The sequence below is a fragment of the Callorhinchus milii genome, unplaced genomic scaffold, assembly GCF_018977255.1.
Source record: "Callorhinchus milii isolate IMCB2004 unplaced genomic scaffold, IMCB_Cmil_1.0 Scaffold22, whole genome shotgun sequence".
Classification (NCBI taxonomy): domain Eukaryota; kingdom Metazoa; phylum Chordata; class Chondrichthyes; order Chimaeriformes; family Callorhinchidae; genus Callorhinchus; species Callorhinchus milii.
In genome coordinates, this window is record NW_024704763.1 from 3,590,951 (window position 1) to 3,604,559 (window position 13,609).

Consider the following 13,609-nt stretch of genomic DNA (forward strand, 5'->3'; position numbering starts at 1 on the left):
GGTAGTGTCTCGGAATGCTTAACAGTGGCTTAACAGTATCCCTGGAATTTATATCCCAGGGCGAGTTAGCACTTCCAAAAGAGGTGGGAAGTAAACAACACAAACAACAAATTGTGTTTATATAGTGCCTTTTGTGTTAGGATGACATTCCAGGCGCTGGACTTTCAAAGGTATGCAACCGAGCTGGGGGTTGAATTCAAGAGGGGTGGGTAACTTGCCAATGTGCTTCACTTGCTAATCATCATTTTTCCACTGATACGATTGAATTAAGTATTTGACAGACTTCAGTAATAATTAGAGAGCAGGTGTTGGGTTTGCCAACAGACTATCTATTGGAAAATCATTAGGTAGAAAAGAGCCGGGGAGAGGGGGAGTGTAGGCATAGTCAAAGAGGTCTTTAGATGTAATCCGAAGAGGGGCAAGGAGAGAGTAAGGCAGAGAGATTGAGGCTGAGAGGTCTAGAGTTTCGGGGACGTGGTGGCTGAAAGCACGGCTGACAATGGTGGACCAGACGGGATAAGGGATGTGTAAAATACCTGAACCAGCTGAGCGGATAGTGGAGTGAGTGAAAGCAGGTCGGAGAGGTAGGATGGTGCTAGGAAGTGAACTGATTTGTAAAAGTGTGAGGATCTTGAAAATACAAACTCTTGGGATGTCCTTCCAACGTGAAAGTGCCATATAAATGTACTTCTATTGTGTTTTGTTGTTGATCTTTTCTGCAATTGGGAGGCTGTGGAGCCTGGTGAGAGATGATGGAGAAGCAGAGTTTGGTATGGGTGAGAATACTGGCAGAGTTTTCAATCGGTAGGATTTTATGGGTGGTGGAGTTGGGGAGACCAGCAAGTGGGCATTGGAAAAACCGAGACAGGAGGTGACGAATGAGTGAATAAGGCTTTCAGCTCCATTTGGTGTTAGGCATAGTGAGAGGCGGGCAATGTGGCAGACGATAATTGTCCTCGTCAGGGACTGGATGTAGGGATCAAACCTGATGCCTAGGTTGTGTACAGATTCAATTAATCTGAGGGATCGGCCGGAGAGATTAAAGAAGTCAAAGCCACAGGTGAGAAGGGGGCCGAGGGGGATGGTTTTCCTCTTGTCAACACTGGGATATAGTTCTGCAGGTTGCCTGCTGGCTCCTTGTCCTAGTGGCCCTTATTTATGTGCAGGCTTTACAGTGCTAATAGCGGCTGGTGCATAGTTTCCTGTAATTTATATATTTAACTAAAAGCAGCATTTGCTGGGCAAAACATTTCTGCTATTCATTAACCCAAAGCAGCAAAAGAAACTCTCAGGTGTAGGTACGCTACACTACAATCGTTGCATCATAGATGTAGAGCTATCCAGCAGTCATAGTGCAAAGAAGCAGTAAGTGAACAAGGTATCCACATAATTATGTTAGATACAGCAAAGGCATCTTGTCAGCCTTTTCATTGGGGCTCCAAACATTAGACACTGGACATTCCTGGCTTATCTTGTTGGACTGATCAGAAGTGAATACAAAACAGTTACTTGTCAATAGCCACAAAGCACACACTACTCTGAACATACATTTGTGAAATTATTTTAGGATACATTTCCGTAGCTTCCCTTGTAATTATGCATGCATTCCTTATCTGTCAAGAGCACAGTAGCAAGACGTAATAGCAAACACGTTTTCTTTCATAAACCTCGTTGATTATTGAGGCAAGATATGTTAGAGCTAAGAATGGAACTGCAGCTTTAGCAGATATTGTATATGCCATAAAATAAAGCACCCAATAGGAAGCTAATCAGAATCCTATTAGCAATGAAAAGACATCCATACAAGTTGATTTGGTCCTTTTCTAAGGATTCCATTGATCGTTTTTTTGTAGTGTAAACAGCATAACTGCGGAGAAATCAAACCAGACCTCCCTTAATTCATTGTTTACACAGCAACCTCAGGCCCTTCAGCAGTGACTGGTGTCAAAGATTTGCTGAACTGCTGCAAAACATGGAGCGGTGGACACTCAGCAACATAAATACAATCCCAAACCAGAGTTCAATGTTGGAAAAATCCCACAGTGTTAAATAATAATACTTACATTTCATATAGTGTTTTACATCAGGAGGACATTGCTAAGAGTTTGATAGGAAACACTGTAAAGTGGAGTGCATGTATAGTTTGTGGGTAAACATAGCAGCCTAATTTACGCACAGCAAACCAGATGTCCTTCCGACGTTGTGAAATGAATGACCAATTTGACTGAGGCAGATTTGGTCAGGACACTTGTTGAGACTCCCTTTTCTTTTCAAATAGTCCCATAGGTCTTTAACATTTCATCAGAGGGTCAAAGATAATTCCATCATAGGGAAAGCATATAGTTAAACAGCTTTAATATAACTTGAGGGAGATGCCCAATAAACAATAATTTGCAATTATATAGCATATTTTACATAGGAGAACATCTCCGTGCCCTTCATAAATTCATGGTTAATTCTGAGTAAGGGAGGAGAGGGAGGTGTTTATGGAGGAGAGGGAGGTGTTTAAGCAGGATTTAAAGACAGATAGAGGGGGAGGTGAGATGGATTCTCCTCCTATTCTCCTCTCTCATTCTATTCTCTCTCCCTCACGTATACATCAACCTCCACTTCACCTCCCTCCTGCTCCATCTCCTCAGACTTCTCTCCTCTCTCAACCTCTCCCTCCACATCCACTCTGCTACCCACACACGGTCACCCGAATAGCATGGTGATCACCCGTGGCCTCAGCGCCTTGGATGTCACTATCACTGACAAGGCCATCTCTAACCACCATTTCATCTCCCTCATCTCCCATATCCCTCTCCCCACTGCCTCCAAACCTACCACCATCTTCTACCGCCCGTGGAATAAGATCTCCCCGCAATCCCTCTCCGCTGCCCTGGATCGCTTCCCTCTGGCGCACCTCTCTCAACAACCCACTCACTGCACTCACTCTTCTCCACCATACTCAACGTCCTTACCCCCCTCACCTCCCGAACTGCCTCTTAGTTCCAATCCTCACCCTGGTTCACCAGCCACCTCCATTTGCTTAAGGACCAGGTGAGGTCTGCCGAACGCACTTGGCTCAAATCCGGCCTAACGGTCCACCGCCACAGCTGGCTGGACCTCATTAAGAACTACCGCTCCACTCTTGCCTCTGCCAAATCATCCTTCTATTCCAGGCGAAAGGCAGTCCCAGGCTCCTATTCTCCACCACGAACCAGCTCCTCCGTCCTCCCCAACACGCCTCGCAGATACTTTCCTCTGATGCTCACTGCAAGAAAATGCTGGACTTACTCGAGTCCAAAATCGAGGGAATCCGCTCAGCTGCCACTGCCCTCTCAACTTCTGCCCCCTCCCTACCCTCACCCCACACAATTACCCATCCGACAATTACCCATCCCTCCTTCCCCACTTTTGAACCTGTCACCCCCTCCTCTGTCTTCAACACGGTAACCTCCATGAAAGTCCACCACCTGCTCCCTCGACCCCATCCTTACCCCTCCTTAAATCCCGGCTTCACCTCCTTGCCCCACTACTAGCCGACATCATTAACCTCTTCCTGTCATCTGGCACTGTTCCTTCCCCCCTCAAAATAGCCACTATCACCCCCACCTTGAAGAAACCTATCTAGCTATTGACCCATCTCAAATCTCCTCTTCCTATCCAAGGTCCTTGAGAGAGCCGTTGCCTCCCAGCTTCACTCTTTCCTCTCCTCTCACTCCCTCCATGAACCTCTCCAATTGGGTTTCCGTGCTGTCCACAGCAGATTCCGTGGTCAAGGTCACAAACATCCTGACCATGTGCGACCAGGGGTCCCTCTGCTTCCTCATCCTCCTCGATCTCTCCACCGCCTTTGAAACTGTGGACCACTCAATCCTCCTCCACCGCCTCTCCTCCCACCTCAACCTTCAAGGTTCTGTCCTTGACTGGTTCAGGTCCTACCTTTCACATCGCCTCCACTTCATCGCAGCAAACGGCTTCTCCTCCAGCCCCCGCACTGCCTTGTGCGGTGTTCCTTAGGGCTCTGTCCTCGGTTCCCTCCCCCTTGGTGACATCATCCGCAGGCATGGGGTAAATTTCCACATGTATGCGGATGACACCCAACTCTACCTCTCTGCCTCCACCCTGAACTCCAGGACTACTGGTGTCCTGACCGACTGCCTGTCCGACATCAAGTCGTGGACGAGGGCCACTTTCTCCAACTCAACGTCAGCAAGACCGAGGTCCGCCTGATTGGCTCACGCCAGCGCATCCGCACCTCAGGCGCTGGCAGCATCAGCCTCCACGGCTGCACCTTCAACCTCACCAAGCTAGTCAGGTACCTGGTGTCTTGTTTGACCCTGAACTATCCTTTCTCCCCCACATCCGCGCCATGACCGGCACTGCCTACCACCACCTCCACAACATTGCCAGACTCCGCCACTGCCTCACCCCTCACCCATGCATTTGTCACCTCAAGGCTTGATTACGGGAACTCCCTCCTCATCGGCCTTCCCAACTCTTCCCTTCACAAGCTGCAGATCATCCAAAACTCTGCAGCTCGTGTACTCTCATGCACCAGGCTCCGTGATTCCATCACTCCCACCCTCACCCGACTCCACTGGCTTCCAAGAGGATCCTCGTCCTCATCTTTAAGGCCATCCATGGCCTTACCCCCCCCTACATCTCTGACCTGCTGACTCCTACCTGCCCTCACCTCACCTACAAGGCCATTCACGGCCTTGCTCCCTCCTACCTCTCCAACCTACTATCCCCCTACCTACCTGCCCGTACCCTCCGTTCCTCTGGCTCCGGTCTGCTCCACGTCCCCCGCCCCAACCGCCCTACCATCGGTGGTCGGGCCTTCAGCCTCTCAGCCCCCAGGCTCTGGAACTCCATCCCCCAGTGCCTTCGCCTTGCTTCCTCCCTTTCCTCCTTCAAGGCCGGTCTCAAAACCTTTCTCTTTGACCGTGCCTTCAGCTCCCCTCTCGACTCTCTTCCCCCTCCTCGCTCCCTCCCTTCCCTCCCCTGACCATTTCCCCCCTCCTTGCTCCCTCCCTTCCCTCACCCTGACCATTTCCCCCCTGCTCGGGTCATGACCCAACTGTACAGCGCCTTGGGACGTCCTCCTGACGTGAAAGGCGCTTTATAAATGGAATCTTATTGTTGTTGTTGTTGTTGCCCTCCATTCAGCGGGTTCCGGTCTACTCCATGTCTCCCGCCCAACCCGCCCTACCATCGGTGGCCGGGCTTTCAGCCTCTCTGCCCCCACACTCTGGAACTCCATCCCATGGTCCCTTCGCCTCACTTCCTCCCTTGCCTTCTTCAAGGCTGGTCTCAAGACCCTTCTCTTCGACCGTGCCTTTGGTCTCCCTCCCACCTTTCTGCCTTCCCTCACCCCTACACCATCACTCCCCCATGCTCGGGCCCCAACACCTGACTGTACAGCGCTTTGAGACGTCCTCCCGATGTGAAAGGCGCTCTATAAATGTAACTGTTGTTGTTGATGAGATACCAAGACAAAGCTACTTTTAGTGGAGTCCTGTAGCTCAGTGGTTAGAGCACTCGCTTTGCAAGTGAGAGACCTGAGTTCAAATCCAGGTAGGTCAGGGCGAAACCTTGGGCAAGTTTCCTTACTCCACACGCCTAATAATAATCCCTCCAAAACAACAAAAAAAAAACAATAATTAAATTGGTCATTTTCAATCCACGACTGTTTGTGGGACAGTGCTGTGCACAATTGGCTGCCGCGTTCGCCCACAAATATACAGTCAATTCACTTTACAGTGTGTTCTGTGAAGCGCTTTGGGACGTCCTCCCGACGTGAAAAGCGCTATATCAAATGCAAGGATTATTATTACCTCTGCTATCATTCCCTCGCTTTACCTCATTGGCCGGCATTGTGGAGTCCTGTAGCTCAGTGGTTAGAGCACTCGCTTTGCAAGTGAGAGACCTGAGTTCAATTCCAGGTCAGGGCGAAACGTTGGGCAAGTTTCCTTACTCCACACGCCTAATAATAATCCCTCCAAAACCAAAAAAAACAATAATAAATTGGTCATTTTCAATCCATATGACTGTTTGTGGGACATTGCTGTGCGCAATTGGCTGCCGCGTTCGCCCACAAATATACATACAGTCAATTCACTTTACAGTGTGTTCTGTGAAGCGCTTTGGGACGTCCTCCCGACGTGAAAAAGCGCTATATCAAATGCAAGGATTATTATTATTATTGTAAGGGAGGGTGGGAACAGTGTTGAATCTCAGCTTTGGCAACTTTCCATGTCCAAACATCCTAAAAATTAGGGCCCAGAAACAAACGGAGATGCAAGACTTCTGATAGCCAAGTGAGGATCACAGAGAGCACCATTAGTATGTTGCTTGAAGCACGCTGTTAAGACTACATTTATATTCAATTAATTGACATTACCCTAAGTGGACTTCTATTATACACATCTCAATAAAAGTATATAAACAGTAATGAAAAACACGCCAATCACGTAAGAGTTTTGATTATTTAATAATAAATCTTTCAATGTTCTGTGAAAAGCTCATTTAACCTAAGTGGCTTTCTGAGAAAACTAAGTCATTGATTCAGGCACGAGTGTTAAATACTACATTTAAATCTGAAACGCCTAAGTAAGTTAAGTCTGTACTAAATTCCTAATGTATTAATCCAGAATTAGAAAATATCTGTATAGTTTTGCCAATTCAGAAGCCAGGCTTAAGACTGGGGCTACAGATGCAGATACTGAGCACTCCAATCCATGCCCCTCTACCATCATGATTCTCTATGTCCATTTATAACATTATAGACATCTTGAAGTTAAGTTCAGTTCTACATTTTATGAAAGGAACTTTGATTTGTAAAGTGCCTTATCAAGCCATAACATCTCAAGTACTTTGTAGTTATTCTTGCAGTGTAATGTTTCATAATTATTGTCAAGTGTTTTGTGGATAAATATGGCGGCCCACTTTGTACACCGCAAAATTCCAGTCATCAGGTGATCAATTTTATCCGAAGGATCACTGGCCAAATTCCCTTCTCTTTTCAAGTAATATCATGGGAGATTTAACATCCACCAGAACAGAAAGACAGGTTTAATTTCTCATGCAAATAATGGCATCTCTGACAATGCAGCACTTTCCCAGTACTGTACTGGAGCATCAACATAAACTGAACTGAAATCCAGATGTATAAAGTCTAAGTATCCTAAACTGATAAAATCTGCTGATAATTAGCAGTATCGTACATTCCATCAGCTTTCAGGAGTCAAACCACTTTTGAATCCAGCAGGTAAGGACAATCCTGGAAAAAACAGAAGTATTGCAGTTAATATGCCACAATTTTGTTGGAACTATTGAGGAGTTAACCGCCCAAAGACCATGAACTTTGGTCTTTGATCGAAAACCATAGAGTAACTTTTTCCTCAATATAAAAATCAGCAGCAAAGTGAAAACCTGGCTCTGGTCCAAAGTTCTGGCCAGAAAAGTCAGAATCCTGACATGTTTGTTTATCTCTCCTCTGCAACACTGTAAAGCCAAGACCAAAAGAACGAGACAACACATCAGATCAGGGTTTTTTTTGCATACAGATTTTATTTAACTTAAATCTTGTACTGTAACTACTAGAAAAAAGCCGAGTAAGAAGAAACTAAAGTTGCCTTAGCTTCAGCCGATCAAAATAGACAAGTTTTTTTTCTTTTTTTCTCCTTTTTTTCTCTAATGGAAAGAATCCATAATATATCGAAATAACAGGAATAAATTCTTACAACAGAATATACAAAACATTTGAAGTTTTTTTTTCTCTTTACTACTGAATCAAATTTCCATATAAACACAGGAATTGTATGAATAATTTACACACAGCAAGTCATATTTTTTTGTACCTAACAAATTGTCCATCTTTACTGCTTAATCTTTTTTATTTCATAGATAAGATGACTAGGGGTGAAAACAAAAAAAAACATACCTGTCATACGTTCTAAAGCTTTTATTTTGCCCTCCCAGAGTTAGCAGCAATCTCTGGCCAGCTTTTTTTTCTCATTAACTTTGTGTCTGTCGTGTGCTGTACAATAGTGTTTCGAACAATCATACAAAGAAACTAACCAGACAGATCCAACAATGCCAGGGCTGGTGCAAATACAGAGCTTGCAATGCAATCTCCTGCTGAATGTACCAGTTTTGTGAGGTGTGTCCAATGTATAGAAAATCTACAGCAGCAACCCACACCCCCCACCCTCCAAGAATACATTTACACTCACTTCCAAGCAACTTCCATTTAGAGCAGCCTATTATACTTCAGTCCATTCTCCTGAAACAATTCTTCTACGTAATTAAGGACAGGTCTCCACTAAAACAAGAGAACTGCTACAGGTACTCCCTCAGCGAGCTCTGTATCTGAACCGGTCCTAGTCTGGAAAAAATGCTTTTTGTATCCCTATACTTCCATCAGGCATTCCCAGATGGTTGTGGAAAACCAATCCTTCCATTTACTACTAAAAACTAAGGCTGTTTATATCAAAGAACCAAATGTCCAACACCCAATGCTGTGTTATTCCCGCTCCACTCAGCAGTCACTGATAATAGTTACAAAGAGATGCCGTCACTTTGAGTCCTCACCATGTCTTCTGTCTGTTTTTGCTTGTGATCATTTATTTCTAAATTTTGATCTAACTCATCGGACTTCTACATTTTTACTTGTTTAATCCAAATGCTTTCAAATGAATGATGCTCAAAAGGTGTTAGAACAATATCTGAAAAATTGCAAGATTCCATTTGCCATTTTACCTCTGTCCATCATTTCACCTTTCCCCAACTTAAAGTACATGTGAATCCCATATTCTCTTGTGGCTCGTTTGAATGGCTGTTTTTCTGCTGGAACAGGCCGCAACTAGCCAATGTCAACAACCCAGTCTGGCTTCAAAACTTACAATGTGTTCAATGATACCCTCAATGTTGTTATGACTCGGAGATTGGGTTCCAGATCTAACTGGACTAAGTGGAACATATGACCTGTAGATTACTTGAGCAGTAGTTACACATGCCACTCAATAATTGGAGAGTGAAATTTGACAAATTGTTCCCTATATCCAAGTTTGAGCGGATTTGGAGAGCAGTGGGCTTTAGGCAACACATCTCACCTGCTCCATCACACCGCTCATCTATTTGTTGGCGAATACTGAGTGGCACGAATGGCGCTCATGATGACATCCAGGCCAGACCATAAAGGCTGAAATTTTGAGAGATAGAGAAGCTGAGAAGACAGAAAGTGAGGGCCAAGGCACAGCATTTTTTGTACAATAAATTCCAGTCAATTATCTGGAATTGATTAGACACAAGAATAGCACAGCAACCAATTAACTGTAACTATTTCAACCACCACTTGATCGTTCCAATTTGTTCTGGTTTTGACACATGTTTTCTCTCTCCAATTCCTGTGGCATTTCTAATATTCATGTCAAACAGACACTAACAGCATAGATAGTGTTCTTAAACAAAATAGCTTACAAGTCTACATCAGTGGATTGGTTTTCTTAACCATGCTAGAAGTTACCTAAATGCATCCCTTTTGTTCGGCCTAAATTATTTTGCCTTTTTTAAAATTCTTTGCTACAAAATAAAAATAAAGAAAACAATCCTATCTTCTATGCAACGATTCCCTTCAACCTACTCCAGGGATTTTTCATCACAAATATGGTGTTTTCCTTGAATCCCAATATGAATTCTCAAAGGGCAATTTTGTAACAAGCCAATTGTAAGGTGGGTGGGGGAAAGAAAGAGAGTAGTGGTCATTTGCTAAGCTGCTCATGTCACCAACCCACTGGAAGCTCATGGGCATGAAGAGGCTTTAGGGGAACAATTGTACTGTAGATGTATTTGTAAAATTCCATTTTGTGGGAACCTTACTTCTACTAACCCTGGAAAACTGGCTCAATGTGAGATTGAATCTAGATAAACATGATCGCTACGATGTCAGGATCTGGAATAATTGTGCCCCAAGTATTGGAAAACCAATTGTTTGTCTCAAATGCAAACTAATTTCAACTCAGGCCTAGCTGAGGCCTCAGTGTCACTTGCACCTGTCTACAACATTAGTGTTGTTTGTGAGAATTGTGGCAGGTTCACAAGTCAGATGATGCAGACCCAACATAGGTGCCCAAAGGTAACGGGAAGATAATCTATAGTCTAGGTCTCAGGCTCATTCATGCAATATTACTTCCACCTAAATGTCAGAATCAAGATATGGAATGCAGTAGATATGAAAGGAAAACATATTTAAATGCACAGATTAAACTGAGTTCCAACAAGGGCTGCTATGCATGGAGCAGCTTAGTTGTGAGGTCAACCCTATGTAGACGATGATATCTGTGTGTCACAGCTAAGAACAGCAGCTCTCACTTGTTCAGGAGTTTACTGAAATCAGTGCCATGGTCCATGTATTTCTGTAGTTTTTCTTTGTTGCATTAAGTGATGCTGATGTGTTAAAGAACACAACGTTAGAAAGTAAAATGAAAGTGACTTTAGGAAGAAAGTCTGAAGTCCTTAAACAGATTAAATGATCCACTGAATTCAATGCTATATTAATTAATTTGTACAAATCCAGATGTTACTTTTTCAGTGAAGTTCTTTACTCTGTAACTTCGGTTTGCTGTATGGTGGGGGGGGGGGGGGGGGGGTGGGTGGTGTCACATGACTGTGTGTAACTGTGAGAACAGCAATTCTCACATCTGCCCTCAAACAGCAAATCTTTCCTTTCAGCTAAAATCTCGAACAAATTTAGGTCTTTAGAGACAATTTAAAAATAAAGATAAAATTTAAACATTTGCTCATCATTTAACCAGCTTCCACTACATCTTCAACAACAAGTGAATCCATCCCAGACTTGAAAGGGTTCAAGCAAAATGTTTGATCACAAGCCATTGCGTTTCTCCTTAAGATAATTTTCCACGAGGAAAAATGCTCAAAATAATGGGCGGCACGTCAGCTCGTGCCCAATACGTCACGTTTTGGTTAACGCTGAATGGATTCATGCAGACAGATGAGTGAGATCAGAGACAGAATTCACCACTTTTTTCTCAACAAGCACAAAAAGCTAGCGCGAGCCTCCACAAGCAAAATGCATCCTTAGCTATTAACAGAATGGCCCTTTGTGAAATTGTCACTGAGGAACGCAAATGATGATATCATCAAAAACAAATATGACATTAATAGCTTAGCAACAGACTGGCAGTAGACCAGTTTGCCCGCGTGCTACTTATTGGAACCAGTCAGCAGCTTTTGAGAATGCCCAGGTTTATACAAGGAAGTGGCATGTACAATTGATGCTGAATAGACAATGCACATAAGGGAACAGCCAACCTTACAATTAATTGAGGCAACCTAAAACATGCCACGCGGGCCTGCCCGAGACCTGCATTTCTAGAACACAAGCAGCTTCTGAAAATACTGGATTGTGCACATCTCCTGCAAGAACCCACGTGAGATTTTAGATTGGGTTTGTTTATGGCTTGCTTGTCCCTCCCCAATACACACTATGTACAAATAAAGTCAGCCAACAAATGGGACACGGTCCCTTTAAACCATCACCAACAAGCCCAATACCCTTCTCAAAGTCAGTTGTACGATAGCATTCGAGTGAAATGCTTTTCAATGATCTGTATAGTTGCTAAGATGGTCACAATATTGTTAGTGTTTTTTTTCCATTTTTTGATTTTTTTTCCTTTTTTTTAAAATACAGGTTCCATCTATTGACGATACTGTAATCCGGACAGTTTAGCAAACATTCGTAGCCAGCTTGTGTGATCTGAGGATCTCCGGTTGTGGAAATGAATATGTGCGAAGCAGAGGAAGGGATTGCTAGTTCAAAAGGTCACATTGATTTTAAACAGCAAAATAAATCAGACCCAGAAAAGACCCTTGTTTTGGGGCCTGCTATGATGCAACAGCTTTGGCAACCAATTTTGAGACTCAGCAATGATCAAACATGATAGAAACAGCCTACATATCACATCTCCACCCCACTGATCTTTGGCTCTTAATGGGTTAATCCTAACCCTATTTTGTACTCCTTATGTCAAAAGCAATCCTGCTAACAAATTAACATTAAAAAGAGCCTGATTGAGGATTGTGTCAAAAGACAGCAGTGGTAAACAGCTTCCAGAGCTATATAGCTTACTCAACTGGGTGATTAATGCATTTGGGGCAGAATGTAAAGCTCTGGGAAGAGCAGGATCTCAACAAGCTTCTCGGCTTGAAATTTACTTTCCAACTAATCAAATTAATTTGAAATCAATTTGATGGCTTTGTTTCCATTTCTGGGTAGGGTGAGAGAGAGAGAGGCAGAGAGAGAGAGGGGGGTGAATTCTCAAGAAGGAACCCTTGCACTAGCTAGGTGACACTGACCTCAAAGTTACCCCCGTTGTAAATTATTGCTGTTTAACTTTGCACGATTTCAAGGCTCCAAACCAACAAATCACCCTCCCATTTGTTTAACAGATGTTTATGGAGTACTTATTGGGAGCCAACACTAAATTTCTCTCTCAGAAAAGGGAGGGAATTTCACTTGCTTTGGGAACAATTCAGAATCCTTTTTATAGCCCTTTAGCAACAGCATTTGGGCCTAGACTACCTTGAGGGGCAGAAAATTAAGCATCTCAATTAGTTATTCTACAGCTTTTTCAAATATTGGATGGTTTAAGGCTTACACCTTCTAAATCTGAATAGCAAACACACTCACCAATGAAACTTACGTACCTGCATTGATCTACAGCCGAACAGTGCGTATGATCCATCAAGTAGCTCTTAGCCTCTCTATTTGTTCATCAAATCCTGGAATCGGCTATCCAAACTACATGGTGAATTACAGCAGTTCTCAGTTGTAATAGTTGGTGGAATTTTTCAGGGGGGGGGTAACTGCTGATCCTCTTACACAGGAAAGACGAAACTTCACTCACTGGACATAAAAGTGTCAAATACAATTAGGCATTTTCTAGAAACTGGAAGAAAAGGTAAAGTTTGCCTGTAGTTTCCTTAAATTTGTAACCATAAATCTTACCAATAGGAAGCACGAGGTTTAATAGCATAGGAATCTCCCAGTTGTAAAAGCTTTAGCTCTCAGGGTTGTGGGACATGGCTACACTTCTAAGCCTTACTATTGAGTCAATCAGGCTGGTCAACCTCCAGAATCATTCGATTGTTGAGGATTTGTCTGGCAAGATCAACCCCAGGAAGAGCCTGTTTTACTTCTTTCAAAGAGTGAAGAGCTGTCCCAGTCTGTGATGGCATGATTGAGCCTATCCATCAGTTCTCTTCTGTAGATACTTCTCCACATTACTTTAAATTGATTTATTTAGACATTTGCCTGGTTCCTGATGCATAGAGGAGGCAGTTACCACTGACACAATTGAAAAGCCAGTGGAGTGTCCACTGTACCCTGTGGGTTACAGAGGGCGAATAAGTACACGTGACTGACCAATACAAATGGAGGTCCTATTAGCTGTTCTGGGGTGTTTTAACACAGTCTTGGAAAAATTATCGGTTTCTTCCATTCCCATAAGCAAGGAGGGGGATTTTTTCAAACTACAGTAAACAAGCACTGAATTCCCTACTAGTACCTCTGCCCCCCCATTCCCCTTCTCCCAAATTC